This window comes from Dermacentor andersoni, chromosome 8 (genome assembly GCF_023375885.2).
Source record: "Dermacentor andersoni chromosome 8, qqDerAnde1_hic_scaffold, whole genome shotgun sequence".
In the NCBI taxonomy this organism is placed as follows: domain Eukaryota; kingdom Metazoa; phylum Arthropoda; class Arachnida; order Ixodida; family Ixodidae; genus Dermacentor; species Dermacentor andersoni.
In genome coordinates this window covers 157,631,726-157,655,784 of record NC_092821.1, presented here as the reverse complement: position 1 = coordinate 157,655,784, position 24,059 = coordinate 157,631,726, and the positions used below count along the sequence as shown (strand labels likewise).

At 46.9% G+C, this 24,059-nt stretch overlaps 2 long non-coding RNA genes across 2 annotated transcripts in view; one reads left to right on the top strand and one right to left on the bottom strand.

Moving 5' to 3' along the window:
- The first annotated feature begins 149 nt into the window (after positions 1 to 149).
- LOC129382584 (uncharacterized) lies at positions 150 to 23,651 on the top strand. The gene is made up of 4 exons (XR_011896195.1): positions 150 to 259; positions 15,745 to 15,821; positions 17,552 to 17,669; positions 23,540 to 23,651. It is a non-coding gene; the product is annotated as an uncharacterized lncRNA (long non-coding RNA).
- LOC140219923 (uncharacterized) overlaps positions 17,663 to 24,059 on the bottom strand; it is a 264,088-nt gene continuing 257,691 nt past the window's right edge. The window contains exon 3 of the long non-coding RNA XR_011896196.1: positions 17,663 to 19,043. This is a non-coding gene — a long non-coding RNA (uncharacterized lncRNA). The remainder of the gene's footprint in view (positions 19,044 to 24,059) is intronic.

Genomic DNA, 24,059 nt, shown 5'->3' with positions numbered 1-24,059 from the left:
AGCGGTTCGTTCCGGTCACGTGAAGCACTAAAAGTTTCCCCTCTCTCTCTCTTATTTATATTCTTTAGTTTTCCTCTCCTGTACAACCTGCACGCCCAGGGCTGAAAACAGCTGCTGCGACGCATCATGAAAGCCACGCAGCACAAATGCACTGTGTCACTCGAGTACGGGAAATCGCCCGCACCCGTTGCCAATGCATTTCGTCGGACGCTGAAAATTAATGTCTCGGAACTGGGGCTGTCCAGAGAACTCGTTCCAAGTGGGTACGGCGTGCGAACTCAGCGGCTATAATTCGTAGATTGAAATATGTGACGTAAATAATTTATTAGTTAATTAGCGCAAGTATGTTAATTATTCAATCGAACATTTTGATTTCTCGTAGAAGCGTAGGCCGACGCATCGAGTAATTTAGATCAAGGGTTAGAATTGTGCTATCTGCCATAGGCAGTCTAAAGAATTTGGTGGTATTTAAAAAAAAAACACCCTGTATATATTCCAGGGCAAGCACCCAATATAAATCAGTTTTAAGTGCCGCCCCCGCAATCGTCTATGTGACATACTTTTGTGTATGATTTAATTTGCAGCAAAACACATGTATATCGGTATACCGGGTGCTTCTACCATGACTTTGATATTTACAAATCATTAAAAAAGGGTGGTTTCTTCGGAGACATGCCGTCAATGGTGCCGATAACGGAGTGACAGGTAGCAACGTGGTAATCAGTCGCTAATTAACAAAACATTAACTTTTCGCTTTTCATTTAAGCGGGCTCATCGTAATTGGGAAATTGAAGTGAGCTCTGTGTACAATGTGGAAAACTGTGAATCCCCGTGGAATTGAGGCACGATGAATTTCAGCTATTAGAACTGGGAGGCTGCAGCGAGCCCAAGGCTGCGCCTTTCGAGGCGACGTCCTGCTTACGTCACCCACCAGCGGGCTAAACAGCGGGCACCTAGCCAGCGTCTCCTGTTGACCCAGCGCGCGTTGGGTGCCCGCTGCTGAGTGATGCTTGGGGCTTGGCAATTGCTCTCACGAATAGCCGAAATTCGCGGTGCCACAATTTAGCCGGCAATCGCATTTTAGAGCGATGGCACTACTACTACAGGTACAAACCCAGAAAACGCCTGGTTCCATAAATCTGACCTTCAAGCTCAGCCAAGGTCAAACTGGGACTTAGCCTGCCACTATTTCCAGATCCACACACGCGCGCGCGCGTTTGTGTGTGTGTGTTTGGTAGATATAGAGAGTTCCGAAATACTTGCATAAAAACGTAAAGCATACTCAAATTGGTGTCTGTGATCGAAGAGCAGGTTCGTGTGCCGACGGGTAGTACTAGTTATATGCACCCCCCGCCCCCAGCATGCACGTGACAGGCAGCCCATACGCCCGCTCATTCAATTCGGGATATACTTCCCTCTGTGAAATTACTCATTCGCGGGCAAGACTTGCAGCAGAGCAAGCTCTACCTCTGTGGATTAGTATTCAGAGCGGTACATCTGCGTGCAGTGAGCTGGCAGAGAAGACCTACAGAAACAGGCATTCGGAGAAACGTACCTAGGTGAACCGTCTGCTCTTATTGACGTTTCCGGCCCTTATAGTGAGTTCCACGTGTTTCTAGTGCGCATGCACATGTGCGTTTCGCAGCAGCTGCTAGGCAGGACGAAGCAAATCAAGAGAAGTAAAAGTGAAAGTAACGACAGCCTTGGCTATACAACCACAGGTACTGTAGCTTTACTGTGGACTCGGTAACAGCACGGATCACTACGGCTTCGTCGTGTCTCGGCAGTCATGCCGTTCTGTTCCGAATACTAACATTGGATATGTGGCCATTACAACGGCCCACGTTCTTGCGGGGTAGAAAAGAGGAAAAGCACATCAGGCACACTACCTAAAGTTCACGTTGCTCTTGCTCGCCAGACAATCGCCTCTACTCATGAGCTCCGGACAGGCCGCCATTGGAATATGAACCTGGCAACGTTTAACGCAAGAACATTATCGAGTGAGGCGAGTCTAGCAGTGCTATTGGAAGAATTAGAGGGCAGTAAATGGGATATAATAGGGCTCAGTGAAGTTAGGAGGCCAAAAGAAGCATATACAGTGTTAAGGAGCGGGCACGTCCTGTGCTACCGGGGCTTAGCGGAGAGACGAGAACTAGGAGTCGGATTCCTGATTAATAAGAATATAGCTGGTAACATACAGGAATTCTATAGCATTAACGAGAGGGTGGCATGTCTTGTTGTGAAACTTAATAAGAGGTACAAAATGAAGGTTGTACAGGTCTACGCCCCTACATCCAGTCATGATGACCAGGAAGTCGAAAGCTTCTATGAAGACGTGGAATCGGCGATGGGTAGAGTGAAAACAAAATACACTATACTGATGGGCGATTTCAATGCCAAGGTAGGCAAGAAGCATGCTGGAGACAAGGCAGTGGGGGAATATGGCATAGGCACTAGGAATAGCAGGGGGGAGTTATTAGTAGAGTTTGCAGAACAGAATAATATGAGGATAATGAATACCTTCTTCCGCAAGCGGAATAACCGAAAGTGGACATGGAGGAGCCCGAACGGCGATACTAGAAATGAAATAGATTTCATACTCTGCGCTAACCCTGGCATCATACAAGATGTGGACGTGCTCGGTAAGGTGCGCTGCAGTGACCACAGGATGGTAAGAACTCGAATTAGCCTAGACCTGAGGAGGGAACGGAGGAAACTGGTACATAAGAAGCCGATCAATGAGTTAGCGCTAAGAGGGAAAATAGAGGAATTCCAGATCAAGCTACAGAACAGGTATTCGGCTTTAAGTCACGAAGAGGACCTTAGTGTTGAAGCAATGAACGACAATCTTGTGGGCATCATTAAGGAGTGTGCAATAGAAGTCGGTGGTAACTCCGTTAGACAGGATACCAGTAAGCTATCGCAGGAGACGAAAGATCTGATCAAGAAACGCCAATGTATGAAAGCCTCTAACCCTACAGCTAGAATAGAACTGGCAGAACTTTCGAAGTTAATCAACAAGCGTAAGACAGCGGACATAAGGAAGTATAACATGGATAGAATTGAACAAGCTCTCAGGAACGGAGGAAGCCTAAAAGCAGTGAAGAAGAAACTAGGAATTGGCAAGAATCAGATGTATGCGTTAAGAGACAAAGCCGGCAATATCATTACTAATATGGATGAGATAGTTCAAGTCGCTGAGGAGTTCTATAGAGATTTATACAGTACGAGTGGTACCCACGATGATAATGGAAGAGAGAATAATCTAGAGGAATTCGATATCCCAGAAGTAACGCCGGAAGAAGTAAAGAAAGCCTTGGGAGCTATGCAAAGGGGGAAGGCAGCTGGGGAGGATCAGGTAACAGCAGATTTGCTGAAGGATGGTGGGCAGATTGTTCTAGAAAAACTGGCCACCCTGTATACACAATGCCTCAAGACCTCGAGCGTACCGGAATCTTGGAAGAACGCTAACATAATCCTAATCCATAAGAAAGGCGACGCCAAAGACTTGAAAAATTATAGACCAATCAGCTTACTGTCCGTTGCCTACAAAGTATTTACTAAGGTAATTGCAAATAGAATCCGGAACACCTTAGACTTCCGTCAACCAAAGGACCAGGCAGGATTCCGTAAAGGCTACTCAACAATAGATCATATTCACACTATCAATCAGGTGATAGAGAAATGTGCGGAATATAACCAACCATTATATATAGCTTTCATTGATTACGAGAAAGCGTTTGATTCAGTCGAAACCTCAGCAGTCATGGAGGCATTGCGGAATCAGGGTGTAGACGAGCCGTATGTAAAAATACTGAAAGATATCTATAGCGGCTCCACAGCCACTGTACTCCTCCATAAAGAAAGCAACAAAATCCCAATAAAGAAAGGCGTCAGGCAGGGAGATACGATCTCTCCAATCCTATTCACAGCGTGTTTACAGGAGGTATTCAGAGACCTGGATTGGGAAGAATTGGGGATAAGAGTAAATGGAGAATACCTTAGTAACTTGCGCTTCGCTGATGATATTGCCTTGCTTAGTAACTCAGGGGACCAACTGCAATGCATGCTCACTGATCTGGAGAGGGAGAGCAGAAGGGTGGGACTAAAAATGAATCTGCAGAAAACTAAAGTAATGTTTAACAGTCTCGGAAGGGAACAGCAGTTTACGATAGGTAGCGAGGCACTGGAAGTGGTAAGAGAATACATCTACTTAGGACAGGTAGTGACTGCTGATCCAGATCATGAGAGTGAAATAATCAGAAGAATAAGAATGGGCTGGGGTGCGTTTGGCAGGCATTCGCAGATCATGAACAGCAGGTTGCCATTATCCCTCAAGAGAAAAGTGTATAACAGCTGTGTCTTACCAGTACTCACGTACGGGGCAGAAACCTGGAGGCTTACGAAAAGGGTTCTACTTAAATTGAGGACGACGCAACGAGCTATGGAAAGAAGAATGATAGGTGTAACGTTAAGGGATAAGAAAAGAGCAGATTGGGTGAGGAAACAAACGCGCGTTAATGACATCTTAGTTGAAATCAAGAAAAAGAAATGGGCATGGGCAGGACATGTAATGAGGAGGGAAGATAACCGATGGTCATTAAGGGTTACGGACTGGATTCCGAGGGAAGGGAAGCGTAGCAGGGGGCGACAGAAAGTTAGGTGGGCAGATGAGATTAGGAAGTTTGGAGGGTCAACATGGCCACAATTAGTACATGACCGGGGTAGTTGGAGAAGTATGGGAGAGGCCTTTGCCCTGCAGTGGGCGTAATCAGGCTGATGATGATGATGATGATGATGATGATGATGATGAGCTGTAATTCACGGCATACCAGAGTCATCTGACCAAGTGCTAACTAACCAGATTACTTGGAGAGAGAGAGATAAAACTTTGTTATGTCCTTGATGCGGTTCAGGGGTGGCGGGGGTCGGGAGACTAACCCCCAATCCCCCCCTTCCTCAGACGGCGGCCAGTCCTTGCTTTCTGGCGGCGTCTTCGGCCATCCGGACGGCCCAGAGCTGCTCTTCTGGGTCCAAGCTGAGCAGCAATGTCTCCCACTGCTCGGCCGTAGTTATGCGTGTGTTAGTGCGGGAGGTGTTGGTGGGTGAGGCTTTGGGGCATTGCCAGATAATATGATCTAGGTCAGCGCGGGCCTCGCACGCTTTGCAGAGTGGAGAGTATGCATCGGGGTACATGCGGTTGTAAAGCACGGGGTTCGGAAAAGTTCGTGTCTGAAGGAGTCGCCAAGTGGTAGATTGAGACTTATTTAGTGTTTTGTGTGCTGGGGGGTAACGTAACCACTCCCTGCAGTAGTGCAGGATAATTTGTCTCCACGTGACCATTCGGTCCCGCGCGTGACCGCGATGCAGAACAGAGGGCTGGTCGGGATCGGAAGACGCAGGAGAAGGATGATGCGCCCGGTGTGCGAGAGCTCGGGCGGCATCGTGCGCGGCTTCGTTTCCAGCCAGACCCGAGTGACCAGGGGCCCAGATGATCTGCACGCGGCGTTGCCTTGAGGGAGGAGTGCCAGAGAGAATCTTCTGTGCTTGGGGCGCTATCAGTCCTCTTGTGTAGTTACGAATGGCCGTTTTTGAATATTTCTGCTCAATATATCATGATTCAGATTACTTGGAGTTTCATAATAAGTCCTGTGCTGCCTAGCTCAACACTGAGCCGCCGTGCATTAGCTGAGACCAGCAAATCACCTGTCCAAACTCTGTATGTTGAGTAAACTCTTGGACATCTCATCAGCGTCACAACCCAACGCGATAATCATCTGTTGCAGACAATACTCCTTCAAAGTTGCGAACGTGTATGCGCCATATTGGCGATATTATCGCCAGTTCATTATTTCCGAGCAAGGTCAGTCACCTCGCCTGGTCTTAAAATTTCCGCCTTGGCATTTTAGCTGCGGCCCCAACAATTCCAGGAATTGATAAAAAATCAACAACGCATTCACTTGAAGCAAAATTTCTCTCGCTCCTCCACATGAGTCAATTATAAGATGGCGACGCGTTTGTATTTATTGATGGATTTACAAAAGACAATGGCTCCACGTCCGCCTTTTCGGCAGCTGCTTAATATGGTTTTGAGAAGCTTCACGAAACGGTCACTCGACGCCGATGCAGTATCATAAAGAAAGTAAATTAAAATTATAAGTTCCTGTTCCGAGCAATACCTCTAAATATTGCGTACTATTACAGAATGACACGTGTATGTCCTCCAGAAATATCAGAAGTGCGTGCGAGATCTGGTCGAGTGCTACAACCAGCGCGTTCCCAAAGATTTCGCCGACAGAGAAAAAAAAAAGGGATACTTTGCGTGCGTAGCTCAGCCGGCCGCTTATAACTGCGTCGTTGAGGGTCGGCCGGTGCGGTGAACAGCAGATCTATGCCAGATGGTGCCAGTACGTGCTGTCGGCGCCCAAACACCCGGAGCGCGTAACAAAAATAGAAATTAATCAGGAGGATGAAGGGAACGAGGAACGTGAAAGGAAGACATGAGAGCAACGAGGTACGGAGTACACCATTGTACGGCCGCAATTGAACAGCGTAATGCCAATTGCGAGCCGTATAGACAAGAACGGCACCGAGAGCGGCGCTACTGCGCCGGCGTTGAGAGCGCCGCATGCGGGGCAAAATTCAACTAGCGGGTGGTACGCCTCTCCCGTCTCTCGTTCCCACCGCCTTGATTGCCTCTTGCACTGCGCGTGTTTGGGCACGTTTCGTACCGCGCGCGGTGTGTGCCTACGTGTGTGTGCGTGGACGCTTTATTCGAAGGGCGATGTACAGTCTGTTTCACATTTAGGGGGAAACTCGGAGCGCATTGCATCGCGATGCGGCGAGCGCTTGAGTCAGGCGGCCGCAGCAGCTCGCGCAGGTGCTCGAGGGGCGAGATCTTGAACGGCGTCGTCTGCTACGGCTGCGCGCGCTGGCCGCATTGTCGGGCAGCGTTCTACTGTCAGTTGCAGTGCGCCGATCTCATGGTTACTGCGTGAAATGAGCCGGTATTCTTTACTAGGCGTTGTGCGATGCCCACTGATACGCTTCGAAGGTAAGTTCATCGCTGCAAGGTGCAGGGCAGTCATAGACGACGTACTGATTCCATACATTCTTGACGGCCCGTTCCTGGAAGACGACTATATATTGTAACGCGATAGGTCGCCGATCCACACGGCTCGTCTTGTGCAAGAACTGCTGGAAGAGCGCACAGTCACTTTCTTGGAGTAGCCGCCTCAATCCCCGGGCGCCAACATCATTTAAAATGTCTGGGGCTCGTTGAAAGTATCGCTGGCGCACCATCCCCTCTATCAGTCGCCCGAGGATAGGCTTCGATCCACCATGGTCAGCGACTGAGACGTGCTGCGAATGAACACATCCCTGACCAAGTCATTCTACACTTCACTGCATTCCACGATGAGCGCTGTCATCGCTGCCGCTGGGGACATGACGAGATACTAACTGAAGTTCCGAGCGTGACGTGTCCAATTCCCCGCCGGCGGGCAGGGTCTGTCTGGTGTAGTGAATGATTGTCGAGAAAAATCACTTTCAGTTGATTGTCTTAACCTAAAACATTCCTTTAATCGTATCCGTCTGTTTCATCGTGTTCGACCCCCATAGTTATCATTGTTGAGTGCTTTGTTTTCCTTTCGAGTCAAATAAGGACTGAGCACGTTGCGCGCACATCTTGGTGCGTCTTGTCACTGCTTATTACGGTAGCACACACAGTGAAGAAATATACGTGCACGCGCTCAGTACCCCGGCCTTTAGAAGGAACAAACGAAGCATGCTGTCAAAAGAATTTTGTGGAACTCCATTACCGCCAATGAAGGCTCAGAGTTTGGCGTAGCACAACGTTTAGTAATGAATATCAGCTCAGTTCCCGCAGTACCGATGAAATCGGTGCACTGCCCCTGACAGTAGCACGCTTACCGACAATGCGGCCAGCGCGCGCCGCCGTAGCAGACGACGCAGATCACGACTCCGCCCCTCGAGCGTCTGCGCCTGCTCGAGCTGCTGCCGCCGCACGACTCCATTGCTTGCCGCATCGCGATGCAACAGGTTTCGAGTTTTCCCCTAAGTGTGAAACAGACTACACGCTTCTATTTGCCTTTAAGAAGATCGGTATGCTTGACGATTATTTTTATGGCTGCAATGCGGCGAAAGGGCAGCGTCTGCTTAGCCATGTAAGTGACGCTGAGCAGGTAATTGGAAACGACATCGCATGTGCCGCCGGAAAAATCGTCAGCACATGCGATGCAGCACATACATACGGCACATACGAGCTAAAGTCATTTTTGCAGTTTCTCACAATATGTTTGCTACAAATCCGTGTTGTCTCTGACGGCGACAACGGAATTCCATAGACGCTGTGCGGAAATAAACAAAATATATCGCTGCATAGCACAAGTACGACATGCGCACACAACTTTAACTAGTACGTCCCGTACAACATGGAATAGAGGCAGCAATGTAGACAGCTTGGCCATTTTTAACAGTGCTCAAGAGACGGAAGTTGAAAGTATTAGTAACCATTCCTGCTTCAGCAATGCCGGCGCGACCAAGACGCGGGCGTCTCTCGTCCAGTAACTCGTTCGATCGGTGCAGTGGTGATGCGGGAATGAACTCCGGTCATGTTCAATGCATCGTGCACATATTCAATTTCTCGGCACGCGTGAACTTCGGCCACTGCTAGCGCATACAACAGAAGTGGTTTTCATTCTTGAGCAGCGCACACACAAACGAAACACGAGAAAGAAGACAGGACAAGCACTCGTCGAACAATTGAAAGTTTTTATATGAATAAAAGCATTATGTACCGAGTAATTATTAAATTCATGTGGGTTACATATAAAAACCGTCATACACTCAGGAGTGATCAATGAGCGAGCTCGCTTCGTTTGCCAGTTGTTTACTTCGCTCGGCGCACCGCAGTAACCCATGTCTGTCGTCTGCGTTTTTCGTACCATTTTCTTGTGAATCGGCAGAATTTCACTGGTGGTATCAACCTTTTCATGTTTAAATTGCTGTCGTGACAGTTAACAACACAATAAAAATTGGAGGACGCTTAAGCTTCGCCTTCAAGAGTGGAACGCGATAGCGTTCCCGTCGACCCGCCAAGGGGTGTAAGACAATGTGCTACGGCACAGCGATAACTTATGAGGTGCCCAGCATCGGACGTTGCACCCACCAATCACGCGGTGAGCGCCGAGCAACGCAGCGTTCTGCGCGGCAACGAAACGTGCGCCTGAGCAAGCGGAACGAACCAAAGAACTCGGCGTCTCTGAGGGAGAAACGATCTACGTGAGCCAAATGATGGGCCTGACGCCTCGATGGGATCGTCCTCTATCTCGCTTGGGAGTATCACGCAGATGCATGACTCCTCCTAAGCAGCTCGGCACGCATCGCAGGGGACGCTTTTTCACCAGACGCGCTACGGCACAGCGATCGCATCAGAGGCGTCCCGCATCGGACGCTGCACATAGGAATCGCGCTGTGAGCGGAAAGAGGAGCCGCGTCGCCTAAACACGAGGGTTCGAGTGATGCACGCTGGAAGTTGGAAGGAGAGAGAGCGAGAAAACTTATTAAACGCAAGGGTAGTGGGGCATCCTCGTACCGGTCCCCGCACGGCCCGAAGGGGAGAAGCGGGCGAGTGGCGCTCCACGCGTCGGGGCAGCGCCGCACATTGCGAGGAGGGGTCTTCTGTGTTTGCCGCAAGATGGCTCTGCGTGTGCGCAGAGCGCAGCAGAAGAAATGTAGCGGAAACGTACTTCGCTACTCACGTAACTGCGACTTCTGTAAGTTACATGCTCATAATTACCGATATACACCGCAGTATAACTTTCTACGGCCTGTTTCTAAGGCAACACCGCATTCACTAGAGGCGCTTTTGTACCGCTTTGGAGCGTAGAACTCGTGGCTGAGTGGTAGCGTCTCCGTTTCACACTCCGGAGACCCTGGTTCGATTCCCACCCAGCTCATCTTGCAAGTTCTTTTGTATTTATGAAGTGCCTCCCTGTATTTATCGCTCACGGCCAACGCCGCCGACGCCGACACCAACGACACCGGCTTTTCTGCGACACGAGCTCCTTAACGCTATCGCGTTAATAATTTCCGGTCATCGAAGAGGCGCCGTCGCAAACAAGAGACGTTTCGCGCGCAGCGCGAACTGAACGCGGACGCGACCGTGAAGGGAAGCGGCGGCGGAAGCCTACACCCGTTGGAGATGAAATCGTTCCGCAGGGGGATAAACGAGCGCTGGCGTCTAGGATGAAACTTGGCGTGCGGTCGTCCATACATGTATACACGTGTCCCGGTCCTACAGTGACTCTTGTTTCTATTTCAACTACCCGCGCACACGCGGGAACAACAAAGGCTAGAGAGAATACGGGGAAGGCGGTAGACAGAAATTCAAGACGATGACCAAAACGTGAACAAGGTGAAAGCAGGAGCCAACGTTTCGACAAGTGGGCTTGTCTTCTTCAAGGCGACATATTCTTTCCTCGCCACAACGAGCTCCACCACTGGAAAAGTTAGCTCCACCGTCGGCGTGACGTGTCGTGATGGATCACGTCGACACAGCGGCCGCGTCGGCTGCTTCGCAAGCGCCGAAGCGAGCTGAAAACGAAAGTTTAAAGTCCCACCTGCGCCGCGGTTCTGATTAAGTGGTGAGGCTTTACCGCCTTGGGTGTCTGCTTGACAACATTAGTGGCTGCCTGTGGAGGCGTGCAGCATGGTAGGCTACTGCTCGGTGCCGCAGTGCCGGACGTACGCAACGGAGCCCGGTGTCAGCCTTATTCACACGTAGCCGCAGGGCAAGGAGCTGCGTGAAGAACCGGCAGACAGCCATCGGCTACAACTCGGGTATGCAGCAAGCACAAACGCGAGGAACATTTCTGCTACGGCACCGGGACCGCGCGATGTTCGGTGAGTAGCAGAAAACGCGCGCTTAGACAGACGCTCGCCCGCGCCCGCTTCCCGGCTAATGTCATGACGGTTTGGTCTATGAACTTGTTGATGCTATATACTGGCAAATTCACTGGTATGAAAAGGGAGCGATAAGACGCACATTAAAAAAAGGCTTGACATATAGTCATGTTTGTGTTATTAATTAATGCACTGGATTACGAAAAAGAAGCAGAGGGAAATCGCCCGCTGAGAAGACCGATAAACATACAGTGCCACGCAACTTGAGAAATAATATTGAAATGTCCAAGAATTTAGAAGATAAAAGAAGATTGAATCGTCGCGACGGCGCATCACATTCTTTAAAACTGATGGCAGCGCTAAAAAGGACGAACACACGGTGAAAAGACGACACGACGACGAGGAAAAGCGTTTTACCGCTACCATCAGTTTTAAAGAATGCATCACCAACTAGCCCAGCACCAAGCTTTATTGAGGCACATCACACTCGCCGTAGGCGTCCAAGTCTATAACGAAATTACTTTTGAACAGTGCGGATAGCGTCCGCGCAACAATGGTTGTTAGTGTACTGTCAAATGCTCATATGCTGCGGCCTAAAGCTCACGGCACGGTGCGAAAACGCGTTCACAGCGAAAGCAAAACATTGTGCGCGGACATGCATGCAGACGCGCAGTCGGTCGCTGCGAACTCGTGCAATCACTTCATTAAGGCTTCATTCTGTTATGCCCCATTTGGTTATACAGACAGCCCACTATAAGAAAATATTTCACATAGTTTACTCTCAGCGTTTGTCTAACTTTCACGCAAGAAGCCGGTTCGGGAGACTCCATCGCGGCGACCGCGCACAGTGGCGTTCACTGTATGTATTCGGTAAAGAGATAGCGTCTGTACGTAAACTATTCTGTGCTTTCAGCTTGCCCAAGATTATTATATCGACAGTCAAAAACTTCCCTCGCGTTAAAACTTCGCTTGTTTTGAGAGTACCTACATAAATGTCCAGGAGGGCTGCCGCGTGGTGTTTTTATTGAGCGCTGTAAGCGAAACCTATTAGGAGCACGCCGCGTGATCCCTCATACTACGCAAGGGAGGCGCTTTCGAAAGATGGCGGCTTCGTAACTCCTCGCCCCCTATATATATGTGGGATTCTTTTAAAGGAGGGAGGGCGTAAGGCGGGTGGGTCAACACCACCTAGACAAGTAAGTTCTCTAGAGGGTGTTGGCCCTCCCCACCTCACGCCACCCTGGCCCCTCCTCGGAAGCGCAGATGAGATCACCCACGCGGCGGCGGATGTCGTGGTCACCGGCAACTAGGTGCATGCGCTTGCAGCGCCCTTCGCTCCTCCTCCACTCTCCGCCTCATGCTTTCACTGTAGGCTCGTCCTCCACTTTCTTGCTCGGGCGCTCTTCTTTCATCTACCAGTGCGTTCTGCTTACTTGCAGAAAGGCAGGGAGGTCAGCGCTAATTCTGACCCATTATTCAGCACTACAGGGAATGGTGACGAGAAAGGATCAATGGGTGATAATGATGATGAGAAGAAATTACATCTACACAAATCAACTAGGTCGCCGAATATTAACTCCTGAGTGTCGTGAAAAGTTTCAATGACGCTTCACTTCGCAAACGCGGGTTACGCGCAAGCGCATGGGCGCGGCGAATATGCACAGCGAGCACCGCGGCGTCAAAGCACAAACGGAAAGGGCGCGACCGCTACATTGATCTCGACGTTGCGACGCCTGGTGTGCCACAAGGAAAGCGCATATTGCTACACATGCGAAGAGACGCCGCGAACATGCACAGCGAGCACCGCGGCGTGGAAGCTGTGGGGTCCCAAAAAGGTGTAGGGTTTTACGTGCCAAAACCACTTTCTGATTATGAGGCACGCCGTAGTGGAGGACTCCGAAAACTTAGACCACCTGGGATTCTTTAACGTGCACCTAAATCTAAGTACAAGGGTGTTTTCGCATTTCGCCCAGCTGTGGGGTCTCAAACGTGCTCTTGAGACAAAGGAACGACAACACAGTAGTGCAAACAATCAAAAGGGCATTGTTTGTACCTTTCATACACTAATACCTGCTAGCCGAATTACTACCCATTGAACATGCCGACGGGCGTGCGAAAAGTCGAAGTCCGACTGACCGCGACTGGATAGCTAGCGAATATGTTCACCCGCATGTCAGACACCAGCGCCTAATCGTTCGCGTGTACGGTCACGCGAATGGTGGCGCGTTCGAAAGATCGTGTTCGTCAATTCCGATATCGTGCTCCTAAGCCTTTCTCGGGACCATCCCGCGAAGGGCCGGCGGGCACGCGGAACGACCACGCAGCTCGCCAACACCAAGCCAAAGAAGAGCCTACTCCCTTTCGCGCTTAATTTCGCGCCCCCAGAAACTCCCTTTGTTAGGTGGCGTTAGCAGCGCAACACTCGTGCCATCTCGTAATATGGTGCAACTACACCGATCGACGCCGGCGCTAACCATGCGGAGAAGCCAGATTACAGGAGACGCGAGAGCCATGCCAGGAAAACAGCATTAGGGGACGCGTGAAAGTCCAGCGTGAAAGTCGACCGTGAAAGTCGAGCGTTCTCACAAAGCATGAACGGAAAGGGCGTGAAAGCGGTCGCTACATTGGTATTGACGGGGCAACGCCTGGTGTGTCACAGGGAAAGCGCATATTGCTATACATGCAAGGAAGAGACGCCGCGAATACGCACAGCGAGAACCGCGGCGTCGAAGCAGAAGTGGAAAGGGCACGAACGTGACGATTCTCTTCTCCACCTCCAGGCGCCTTCCTCCTCCAGCACTCACATCTCTCGAGGCGACAGACATAATATCGCCGACCTGACAGCCGGGGCATCTACACTTGCGCGTAAAAGGTTAAAACTGCCCCTATAATCGCAGCTTTTCTTCTAGCGTTGTTGAAAGGCCTGTTTCAAGTATTGTCGCAGCGTCGTCTGCTACATCGGGCGGCGAATGGACGCCAACGACAAAAAAAAAAGAGGTTCGCAGGAGCGCGCGTGCCCGGCGTTCTACGCGGAAAGCTTTGTATAGGCTCGAGAGAGAAAAAAAAATTAAGCGAAGGTTTAACTCGGCTAAACCTAAGTAGGCAAAGCGAAAGCAATACTTGATTGTTTCTTGTCGGTAATGACTAATGTTTAGCCAAGCTTTACTAACCTTTGGAGCTTTCACTTTTGCTACTTATAGGTTTATGATGAGGCGTCCGTTTCGGCTCGTCTTTGGCGACGTTCAGCAGCGTCCTTGCGACCTTTGGCGAGACGCGCATTCACCCCGGGTCTCGGCGGCATGTTTCCCTCGATCCGCCTCTCTTCGTCTCAATGCAGCAGCATCTTGGCGAGCTACGTCGGCCGGACGATCGCATTCGGCTTGGCGTCTTCGCCACTGCTGAACCGAAGACAGTTCACGAGGATCATCCACGACGAATGCTGCCTCGTCACTTTATACACATCGGCGAGGCAATGTGGAGAGATGTTGAAATGCGGCCGCACCGGCGGAGAGTAGACGGGATCCACACGAGACTGATCCTCGTTTTCATTGGTTGGTTGAAAGCATCCTCGAAACGCCATTTTCCAGGGAATTCTCCGCTTCAAGGAACAGGGAATATAAAACCGCCTTTGGCAATGTTTCCCTAGGGTACGCTGTACCTAGAGCTTCGCATGTTGTCGCCCAAGTGCGCCGCCGTCACTTTTGCCTTGCGCACTATGTGGACAGTTGTGAAAGTGCTACGCCTAGGACCGCTTTGTCTACGTCGCGCGTCGTGATGCATTGTTGCAAATTGTGTGACAAGACTTATTCTAATCGCAGTAATTTAAAAGAAAAGCCCATAAGAAATCTTCACGGAGTAGCAGCTTTGCAGAATTTCGTACTGAAGGAGGCAAATATACCCAGTAAGAAACGAACCCTCGCATGTGATTTGTGTCCGAAGATTTTTGCAATGCTTCGCGACTTGCGGCACCACCCCGAGAGTGAGCATAACATCGAAGTGTAAGTGGAGACATTGACGTTCGACACGTGTGAAGGTAAGAAACCTCGCTCGATTATACTTGCCATAAGGCATAATGTTTGACATGTGGTCCTTTCGCCCCTACACTAACCTGTTTGACACAATGTGCGATTTCTGTAATGACTCGAGCGTGCGCGAGTATTTGGTGTGCACGTAGTTCCGTGTAACTTGTCACGAATATAAAAAATATGCGTACAGAATTTTACGTAGACGTCGCCGACAGTTCATCATCATCATCATCATCAGCCTGGTTATGCCCACTGCAGGGCAAAGGCCTCTCCCATACTTCTCCAACTACCCCGGTCACGTACTAATTGTGGCCATGTTGTCCCTGCAAACTTCTTGCAGGGACACGACAGTTAACCATCCAGAAAATGTGTGTGAATAAAATAAATTGGTGTTGCCACGATGCGCACACAGCTTTTAAGAAAGCTCCCACGTGTGACAGCAATGCTTATTACTGTGTATTTTACGGCCACGTGTTCTAAAGTCTGGTACCAGCATACGTAATAAGTCGACGTGCGCGGGATCGAAAACACCAGTTTACTCAGATTTAAATGCACGTTAAAGAACCCCAGGTGGTCCAAATTATTCCGGAGTCCTCCTCAATGGTGTGCCTCATAATAGGATGGCGTTTTTGGCACGTAAAACGACATATTTTTTTTTTAATGAATAATGTGTCAGAGAAAAAAAAATCGCTGCAACAAATGTTGGAACATTTATTTGTCTACATTGTCTACATTTGTCTACATTGCTTTGCAATGCTTGAGGTAACAGAAAGGGATAACAAAGTCTTTGTAGTATTTCAGAAAAACCACTGTGGACACCTGGATGAGAAAGCTCATCAGAGGCTCTCTTTGGCTGAGACAAAATTGCAGGTAAGACTTAATGCATGCCATTCCTTTCCAGTGTCACGAGGTCAGAATATAACTGCTGCATTCTCAATGACAGATTAATATTGTCGTTTAAATGCATTGCATTAACATGCTGCTAACATTTAGTATTTAGCTACATGTACAAGAACAGACCCTAGTAAGGGAAGCTGTTCCTGAACTGAAATGTGGTTGTGTTCTTTTAGTAAAAAATAAAAATAAAGGCTATTTACATTCAGATGCCATTTAAAACTGGATGTCTAGTTAACTGGGGAGGCTTATAAATGAGAAACAAATGAAAGGTTATATCTGGTAGGCCATTTCATTTATAGTAATGAAACAAAAGAACAGCATATCACCAGAATAAATTTGTAATATGTACTATAGCTTGGATAGTGTTTTGAATGGATGCAAACACGGTGAAATTGCCCATAGAAAGATGCACTAAATCGAGAAAATAAATTTGTAGGCTGCCTAAATGCAAGGCGCCCTTATTTAATGTGCGAATTATTGCTTCATGCCTTTTGTCACCACTGGTACCTCTGCGCAACAACTATGGCGCCCTGCAGCAGAATCCTTCGAAAGAGTCACCATATTTATCTGTCTCCCCGTATACTGCAATTACTGCTGTTAGCCATTAGATTCATTTTCAAAATTCAAATTATATTTGCACACTCTTACTTTAATGGCTTTACAAAGATCCTCCAACAAATAACTTTTCAAAATGTTTTATCTCTGCCAATCACAGAAGCACTACGCTGCGTGTTCTTTCTGGCCCTGTTTATATTGCGTTAAAAGACCATGTGCGATGCCATTTGGGCAACTAGCCAATCCATTCAACACGGTAGTGGACGTACATTCTTTTTATTACTGTTATAAAATAAACACTTATTTGTTAGTCTGTCAGATATCGAAAAACTGTGAATATATATGCACTGCAGGTTGAAAACAGGGATCATTTTAATGTTAGCCAAACTGTTTAACGGACAAAAGATATTTCAGAACACTGTGAAAGATACAATTATAATATTCACAATGTTAAGTCAGAGGTCTGATGACCGAACACCCTAGGTCTTAAAATCGTGTTTTATTTTTAAAAATTTTAATTGAACGGCTTGGTTGGTGTTAGCTGGGGCACACAGTATATGCAGGTTTAGATTAAGACACTAATTTACCAAGCCTTCTGTCTGTTACCCTATGACACGAAATTTGTCTAGATAGCACCATGTTTAAGGAATGTGTTGATACTATCCTTTGGTTTTCGTAAGGACATGCCGGTTCAAGCTACATCAAAACTGCCAGCAAAGGCATTTTAACAACAAAGTACATGTTCACATCTTGTATTCGAGAGGTCAGCAGTCCGAATTACTAAGTAATTAGGCAAAAAAGTAGTCTTGATGATATTCTGCTGCATAGCAACAAGCAAATACAGTAGAGAGGGAGATAAATTGTCTTTTAATGATTGGAAGTCCCCGCTGTTAAGTATTTAGCCGAGTCCCCGGTATTAGTGATGAGTCCATCTGTCTGGATCTATCGATGTCTGATGTGGGCATAGCAGTGGGTGCACCTTACACTATGCCCACCAGCAGTGGGCATAGTGTAAGGTGCAGCTCCTGCCATGGGGAAGTCCAGCCCTCCCGGGTGTAGTAAAAAGAGAGCGGGATGTCTGCGTAAATTAAAAAGCAGAGATGTGCAGCCTCCTTGGTTGCTAATGAGTTGCTCTTTACAATTTTCAGGTAGACGAGCAGAAGGAGTGCCACCCGAAGACCATTTTGCAAAAAATCAAGGCAGGCACAAGTGCAGCTAGCAGTCGGATGAAACTTGTCACAAGAGAGGACCTTCGGAACACCCACGGTAAGTATAATATTGACAAAGCAGAGCGGCGACATCCTGATGATCTTATGAATGTGGAGTTATGGGTTAAAGAAATGGAAGAAGAGAGAATTTAAACACAGGAAATGAGCTGACGAGCCCGAGAAGTGAGCCAAGTAAGGCAAGCAGTGACTCGCCTCTTTTGTATTACAGGAAAGAGGGTGATCCGAGCAGTTCTGAAGGCAATATTGAGCTTGCCTTGATGACCTTCCCCCAGAGAGAACTACTTTGTAAGCTAGGAATAGAGAAATTGTCTATTGACTCTACGTATGGCATAAATAGGTATAAGTTTCAGCTGACAACATTTCTAACCATCTCGGAAGATGGCTGTGGTATTCCATGTGCTTACTTGATTTCCAAGAGAGTTAACACTGAAACGATGGTGAGGTTTTTTAAGGCCATCAAGGAAAAGGTAGGCGTGATAGAGTGTAAAGCATTCATGTCCGATGATGGCTCTGTTTATGGCAACACATGGGAGCAAGTGATGGGTCCCTTGAAGAATCAGTGGTTGTGTACCTGGCATGTGATACGCAGCTGGAACGCACACCTCAATATTATTAGTAGCATCAAATACATGAGTGTCACAAGAGAAATCTTGCACGCACTAATCAATGCATACGAAACAAATAGATTAGAAAGTGAAAGAATTTCTTAACCTACCTTCCAAGTTGCACACACAGAATAACCTTGCTTCCAAAGATCTAGAGGATCTGGAAAGCTTTACGAAATACTTTGAGAAAACTTATGCCTATTGCTTTAGAAAGCAGGTAGGCTTAACAACAAACAGCCACATTGAATCAATGCACAAGGCTCTGAAGTACTCTTATTTTGGTGGCCAAGTAAATATGCGGCTGCACATACTAATCTTATGTGCTTTTTACCTTGACAGCCGACAAGCTTTTCAACAGGGCTGTTGCACGTCTAAAAGGCAAAGTCGACCATCGCAAATCAGCTGTCTTTAAAAAACACAAAGCAGGCGTTGATATTCAGACATCCGATATTGACAGAGTGGGAGATGGCGTATGGCAGGTAAAATCTCAGAGCATAGTTAACTTTCATCACATTGTGAAAAAGACTGGCAGGACTTGCACCGGTTCTGAGCTCCATTGCAAGCACTGTGAGGCTTGCCATAACATCTACACATGTAGATGTCTTGACCATATAACATATGCGCCCATGTGCAAGCACATTCGTGCTGTTGCTTTGGTGGAGCTGCAGTCAAGCAAGTTGCCAAGCCATGAAGTCAGTTGCTCTGGTGTCTCTTTTGATAATGGTGGTCAAAGCTTTTGTGTCATTGATGATCCCAGCTGCTTAATGGCCAGTGCTCAAGGTGTCATGCAGAGCACAAAGCAATGTCTGAAAGAAGAAAAAAAACAGTAAAAGAGGATTGAAAAGCTCAAAGTGCAAGCTGAGGCTGCTTTTCAACAGATAATGAAAAACCTTCCTGAAACAAGTTGCGAGAAGGTGGATTCTATAGAACATGAGTTAACGATGTTAGTTAAAAAGCACAAACTTGCAGACGTGAGAGAGCCTGCAGGAAAGCTTAGATTGGTGCCTGAAACAAGAACCTTCAGAAACAGTGGAGGTATGCAGCACCAAAAAAGAGCAAATCTAAAATGGCACTAGGTCATCGGCCAACTACGCTGGAGCAAGAAGCAATAAAGCGGGATCTTTTAGGTGGGGAAATGAACAGCAAAACCTTGTTTATTCATACTGGGAATGACCATCATTACTGCAGGCCAGCAAAGTAAGCTTAGTAGTAGTGCGGTAATAGCTTAGTTGTTTTGTAGAAAGCTAGGGAAAATGCTGTTTTTGTTTAGACAAGCAGAGCATGGTTGTCATAAGCAAGGCATGCTTTGCCTGCACTATGGCATAGTTAAGTATTATCAGTGTGGCATGAGAAGCATTTGTAGGCTAGTTGTGTGCAGTGTGATGTTGAAAATGGATGCACAATATTATGTGCAGCAGTGCAACTGTGGATCGAATGGTGGTGTGTTAGAGCGCGAGAGGCATCTCTGAGCTGGTCACATGTGCTGCTTGTGTAAGTGTGTGTGTACAATGTAAATAGACATTACATGCAGACGTGATGTCCAATCGGATGGTGTGTGCGTTAGAGCGCGAGAGGCACCTCTGAGCTGGTCACACATGCTGCTTGTAAGTGTGTGTACAGTGTAAATAGACATTATATGCAGACGTGATGTCCAATTGGATGGTGTGTGCGTTAAGAGCGCGAGAGGCACCTCTGAGCTGGTCACACATGCTGCTTGTAAGTGTGTGTGTACAGTGTAAATAGACATTATATGCAGACGTGATGTCCAATCGGATGGTGTGTGCGTTAAGAGCGCCAGAGGCACCTCTGAGCTGGTCACACATGCTGCTTGTAAGTGTGTGTGTACAGTGTAAATAGACATTCTATGCACACGTGATGTCCAATCGGATGGGGCACGCTGCTGGTAGATGTGCAGTGGGCTTCTAAGCTGAATGGATCTGGTTAGCCATATTTTTTACACAGTACAAACAAGACACTTAATGCAAGCTGGCTTTGATGGCTTGCACTTGTTTTTCATTTCATTTCATTTCATTTCATTTCCTTAAAGGCCCCATTGAAGGGGTATTACATAAGGGGTGGGTATATACATACATAAAAAAATTGAAGGCCATATTTTTATTACAGGGTAAGATAATTTGTTACGGTGTTTAAAACTGTGCTAGGACAGGTTATGACTGTGATTTCGTTGGAAAGGCCGTTCCAGTCTGTTGCTGGCCGAAAAAAGAACGAAGACGAAAAAGTGACAGTGCGTGTACGTGGGCGCGCGACTTGTTGCGGGTGACCGGTGCGGCTGAATATGCGTGCCGGGGGGAGAATGTATGGTGCTTTGCCAAGTGAGCTGTAAAAGAACTTGTGAAAAAGACCAAGACTAGCAATACGGCGGCGAGATGCAAGCAATAAGCCAGATTCTGTTTTTGGTGCCGATATACTGATGTTGTAGGAGTATTTAGAATGAATAAATCTTGCAGCTCGATTTTGAAGCGATTCCAGTTGATTGATGAGATATACTTGATGAGGGTTCCAAATGGGGGATGCATATTCTAATTTCGTCCTGACGAGAGATTGATAGGCTAGTAATTTTACATGTTGGGGGGCGTGGCGCAAGTGGCGTTTTAAAAACCCGAGTGTTTTGTTAGCAGATGAAATGATGTTCATAATGTGCGTTTCCCAGGTTAAATCACTACAAAGGGTTACTCCGAGATATTTGTAGGAAAGAACTAATTCAAGGTTGACGTCAGCAATTTGGTACGAGAAAACAAGTGGATTTCTGCGGCGGTGGAAGGAGACAGTCTTAGATTTGTTAGGGTTTAGTTCCATTAGCCAAAGGTTACACCATTCCTGTACACTTCGCAGGTCGTTTTGAAGGGACGTGTTATCGGAAACGCTGTTAATTTTACGATAAATTACACAATCGTCTGCAAACATACGGATGTTAGAAGATACATGCATTGGTAGGTCATTAATGTAAATTAGAAATAGTAGTGGACCAAGGACTGACCCTTGGGGTACGCCTGAAGTTACAGGGGTAGAGTTAGATGCTTGATTGTTGACAAAGACTGATTGTGAACGGTTACTTAAGAATTCTTTAATCCATGCTAAGATATTGGTATTCAGATGTAATGCGGCAAGTTTTAGTAGTAGACGCTCATGAGGAACTTTGTCAAAAGCTTTGGCGAAATCTAGGAAGATGGCGTCAGTCTGGAAGTTAGAGTCAAGGTTTACATGCAGGTCGTGAACGAACATAGCTAGCTGCGTTTCGCAGGAAAAACCTTTCCTGAAGCCATGCTGCGCAGGATGAAGGATGAAAAAAATGGTTGGCATCAAGGAAGTCCATGATATGTGTGTAGATGATATGTTCAAGGATTTTGCAGGGTACACTGGTTAATGAGATGGGGCGATAATTTAATGGGGAGTGTTTGTTGCCCGATTTGTGAACCGGAACGACCTTTCCGTGCTTCCAATCTGGAGGCAGCACGCCTGTTGAAACTGACTGTGAAAATAGAAGACAGAGATATGCTGCACAAATATGTTTAGTGTTTTTTAGAAGTTTAGACGTAATGTCGTCCACACCAGCTGCCGATGAAAGTTTGATATTGTCTATGAGGGATGCAATGCCAGATGGAAAAAATGTAATTGGTGGCATGGTACATTGAAAGTTCGCATGAGGAAAAGAAAATGACATTTCAGTTTCTTGTGTAAATACTGACGCAAAGGTTGTGTTAAACAAGTGAGCGCATTCAGCGTCGGTTAGGGAATCACCTGATTCATTTGATAGGGTAATAGTTCGCGTGTCCTGTGGGCTTAAGACTTGCCAGAATTTTTTTGGGTCGTTCTTAAGCATGTTCGGCACATCAGAATAAAAGAATGAGCGTTTGGCATGAAGTATGGCTTCCAGATAGGCAGTTTCAGCGGCTTTGTATTTTGTCCATGCGTCAGGGGTGTTACGAGACTTAGCTGCTCGGAAGAGACGTTTTTTCTTGTTTTCTAATCGCTTCAGTGTTTTATTGAACCAGGGTTGTGCTGAATTGGAATGAATGCTAATTTGGGGAATGTATTTGCCAACTAAATTGTTTAGTTTCTCTTTAAAAATTTGCCAGTTTTCCCCCATGGTATGACAAGGAAAGGCACTTGCAAAACTGGGGTAAAATTGCGTTTGTTCATGATTAATTGCTTCATAATTGCCCTTTCCATACAAGCGAATAGTCTTTTTAACAGTCGGGGTGAAAACGGGTTTAATTACGAAGTCGACATGAATGACTTTATGGTCACTGATTTCGGGAAGATACGCGATGGATGACACGCTCTCAGGATTACGTGTTAAGACAAGGTCTAGAATATTTCGGCAGTTATCGATGACACGGGTTGGTTCTGTGAGCACTTGAGATAATTTAAGTTGAGGCATACCTCAAGGAACTCGTTCGATTCCCTTGATGTAGCCGTTGGTGCAGGCCGGCTTGACCAATCGATATTAGGAAAATTAAAGTCTCCAAATAGAATTACATGCATGTCATTAGACCAAACTTAACCAACATGAACAAAAAGCTCTACACAATGGGAACATGAAGTGATTACAGTTGTCCGAACGGCCCCTGTGTGCTTTTCAGAGTTCATAAAAATGTAACATTTAAGGGCAAGCAAGAGTGAACTCGATGGAACAGTGGAGATATCAACTGCTGAATTTCTTGAGGCACTACTACAAGGTACTGCTGCTGATGATAACAGCAAATGTGCTGATTCTGAGGCATCACCAATAACACACAACAACAGTTTACTGTATTGTCTGTACAAGTCCTCTGAAGTATTTTGAGCAAGTTTAGAAAGTGTTTTATCCTGACAACTAAATTATGTCGCACTGAGTGTGCAAATTACACTTATCAATAAGCAAATACAGGCTGTGTATTACCTTCTTCCTATAAGACTAGTTTGTGTTGACTTCTGCAGGTGCACACAACAAAACTGTGCAGCTTTGTTGCTCCTTTAATTTCACCTTAAAAGAGTCCGCTGTATGTGTACGTAATGTAGATGTATTGCAGACTTCTGGCTGTCACTGCAAAGCCTGTGAGTGTTGCCCTTGGGCAATTCGCCTACTGTTTGAATATATAGATACCAGGGCAGAATTATTTCAAGCTAACGAAATGTGATGAGATGGTTGGAAATTTGAGATGCAGTTTGCTTGTTTTGCATCCAAACTAAAATTAGCACCAAAAGATTGCACGAGGCATTTTCTTGCAGCATGTGTGCATGAGCAAAATTTCTCAGTCAATCCACAATCATGATGCTGCACTCTGCAATGATCTTACAGGTGCATATTCCGTCATTGGCTGCCCTGGACCACCTCAGCACATTGTCATCATGCTACAAGAACACCAATGTCTTAATGCTAGTAACCATAATAAACATTTTGTCTACTGATACTGATTGCCTACTGTTATCGTTGTGTACTGTCATGACTCATGGGGACGTTTTCAATATTTCCCTCTGTTCTTGAAGCACTGTATAATGAAAATAGAGCTATATCCGCATTGCCTGTTTTGCCTGTATTCACGCTATAAGCTTGAAGTAAAAAATAACAGCTAAATTCCCTACTACGGTTGGCATCGCTTTCTAAAAGCACCACACCTTATGAGAATCGAAACACACAGCCATGGCTAATCAGAACGTGCAGAACCGGATACGGAGAACAAATGGTAAACAGAACGCTACCGCATTTGCTAAATTTCTGCCCTAACCAACGGTTTCACTCCCGAAACAGCATCAAACCAGAAACTGAATTTGTTCTTCTGTGGCGAAACTCCTTTCCCATGACAGAATTTCATATGGTT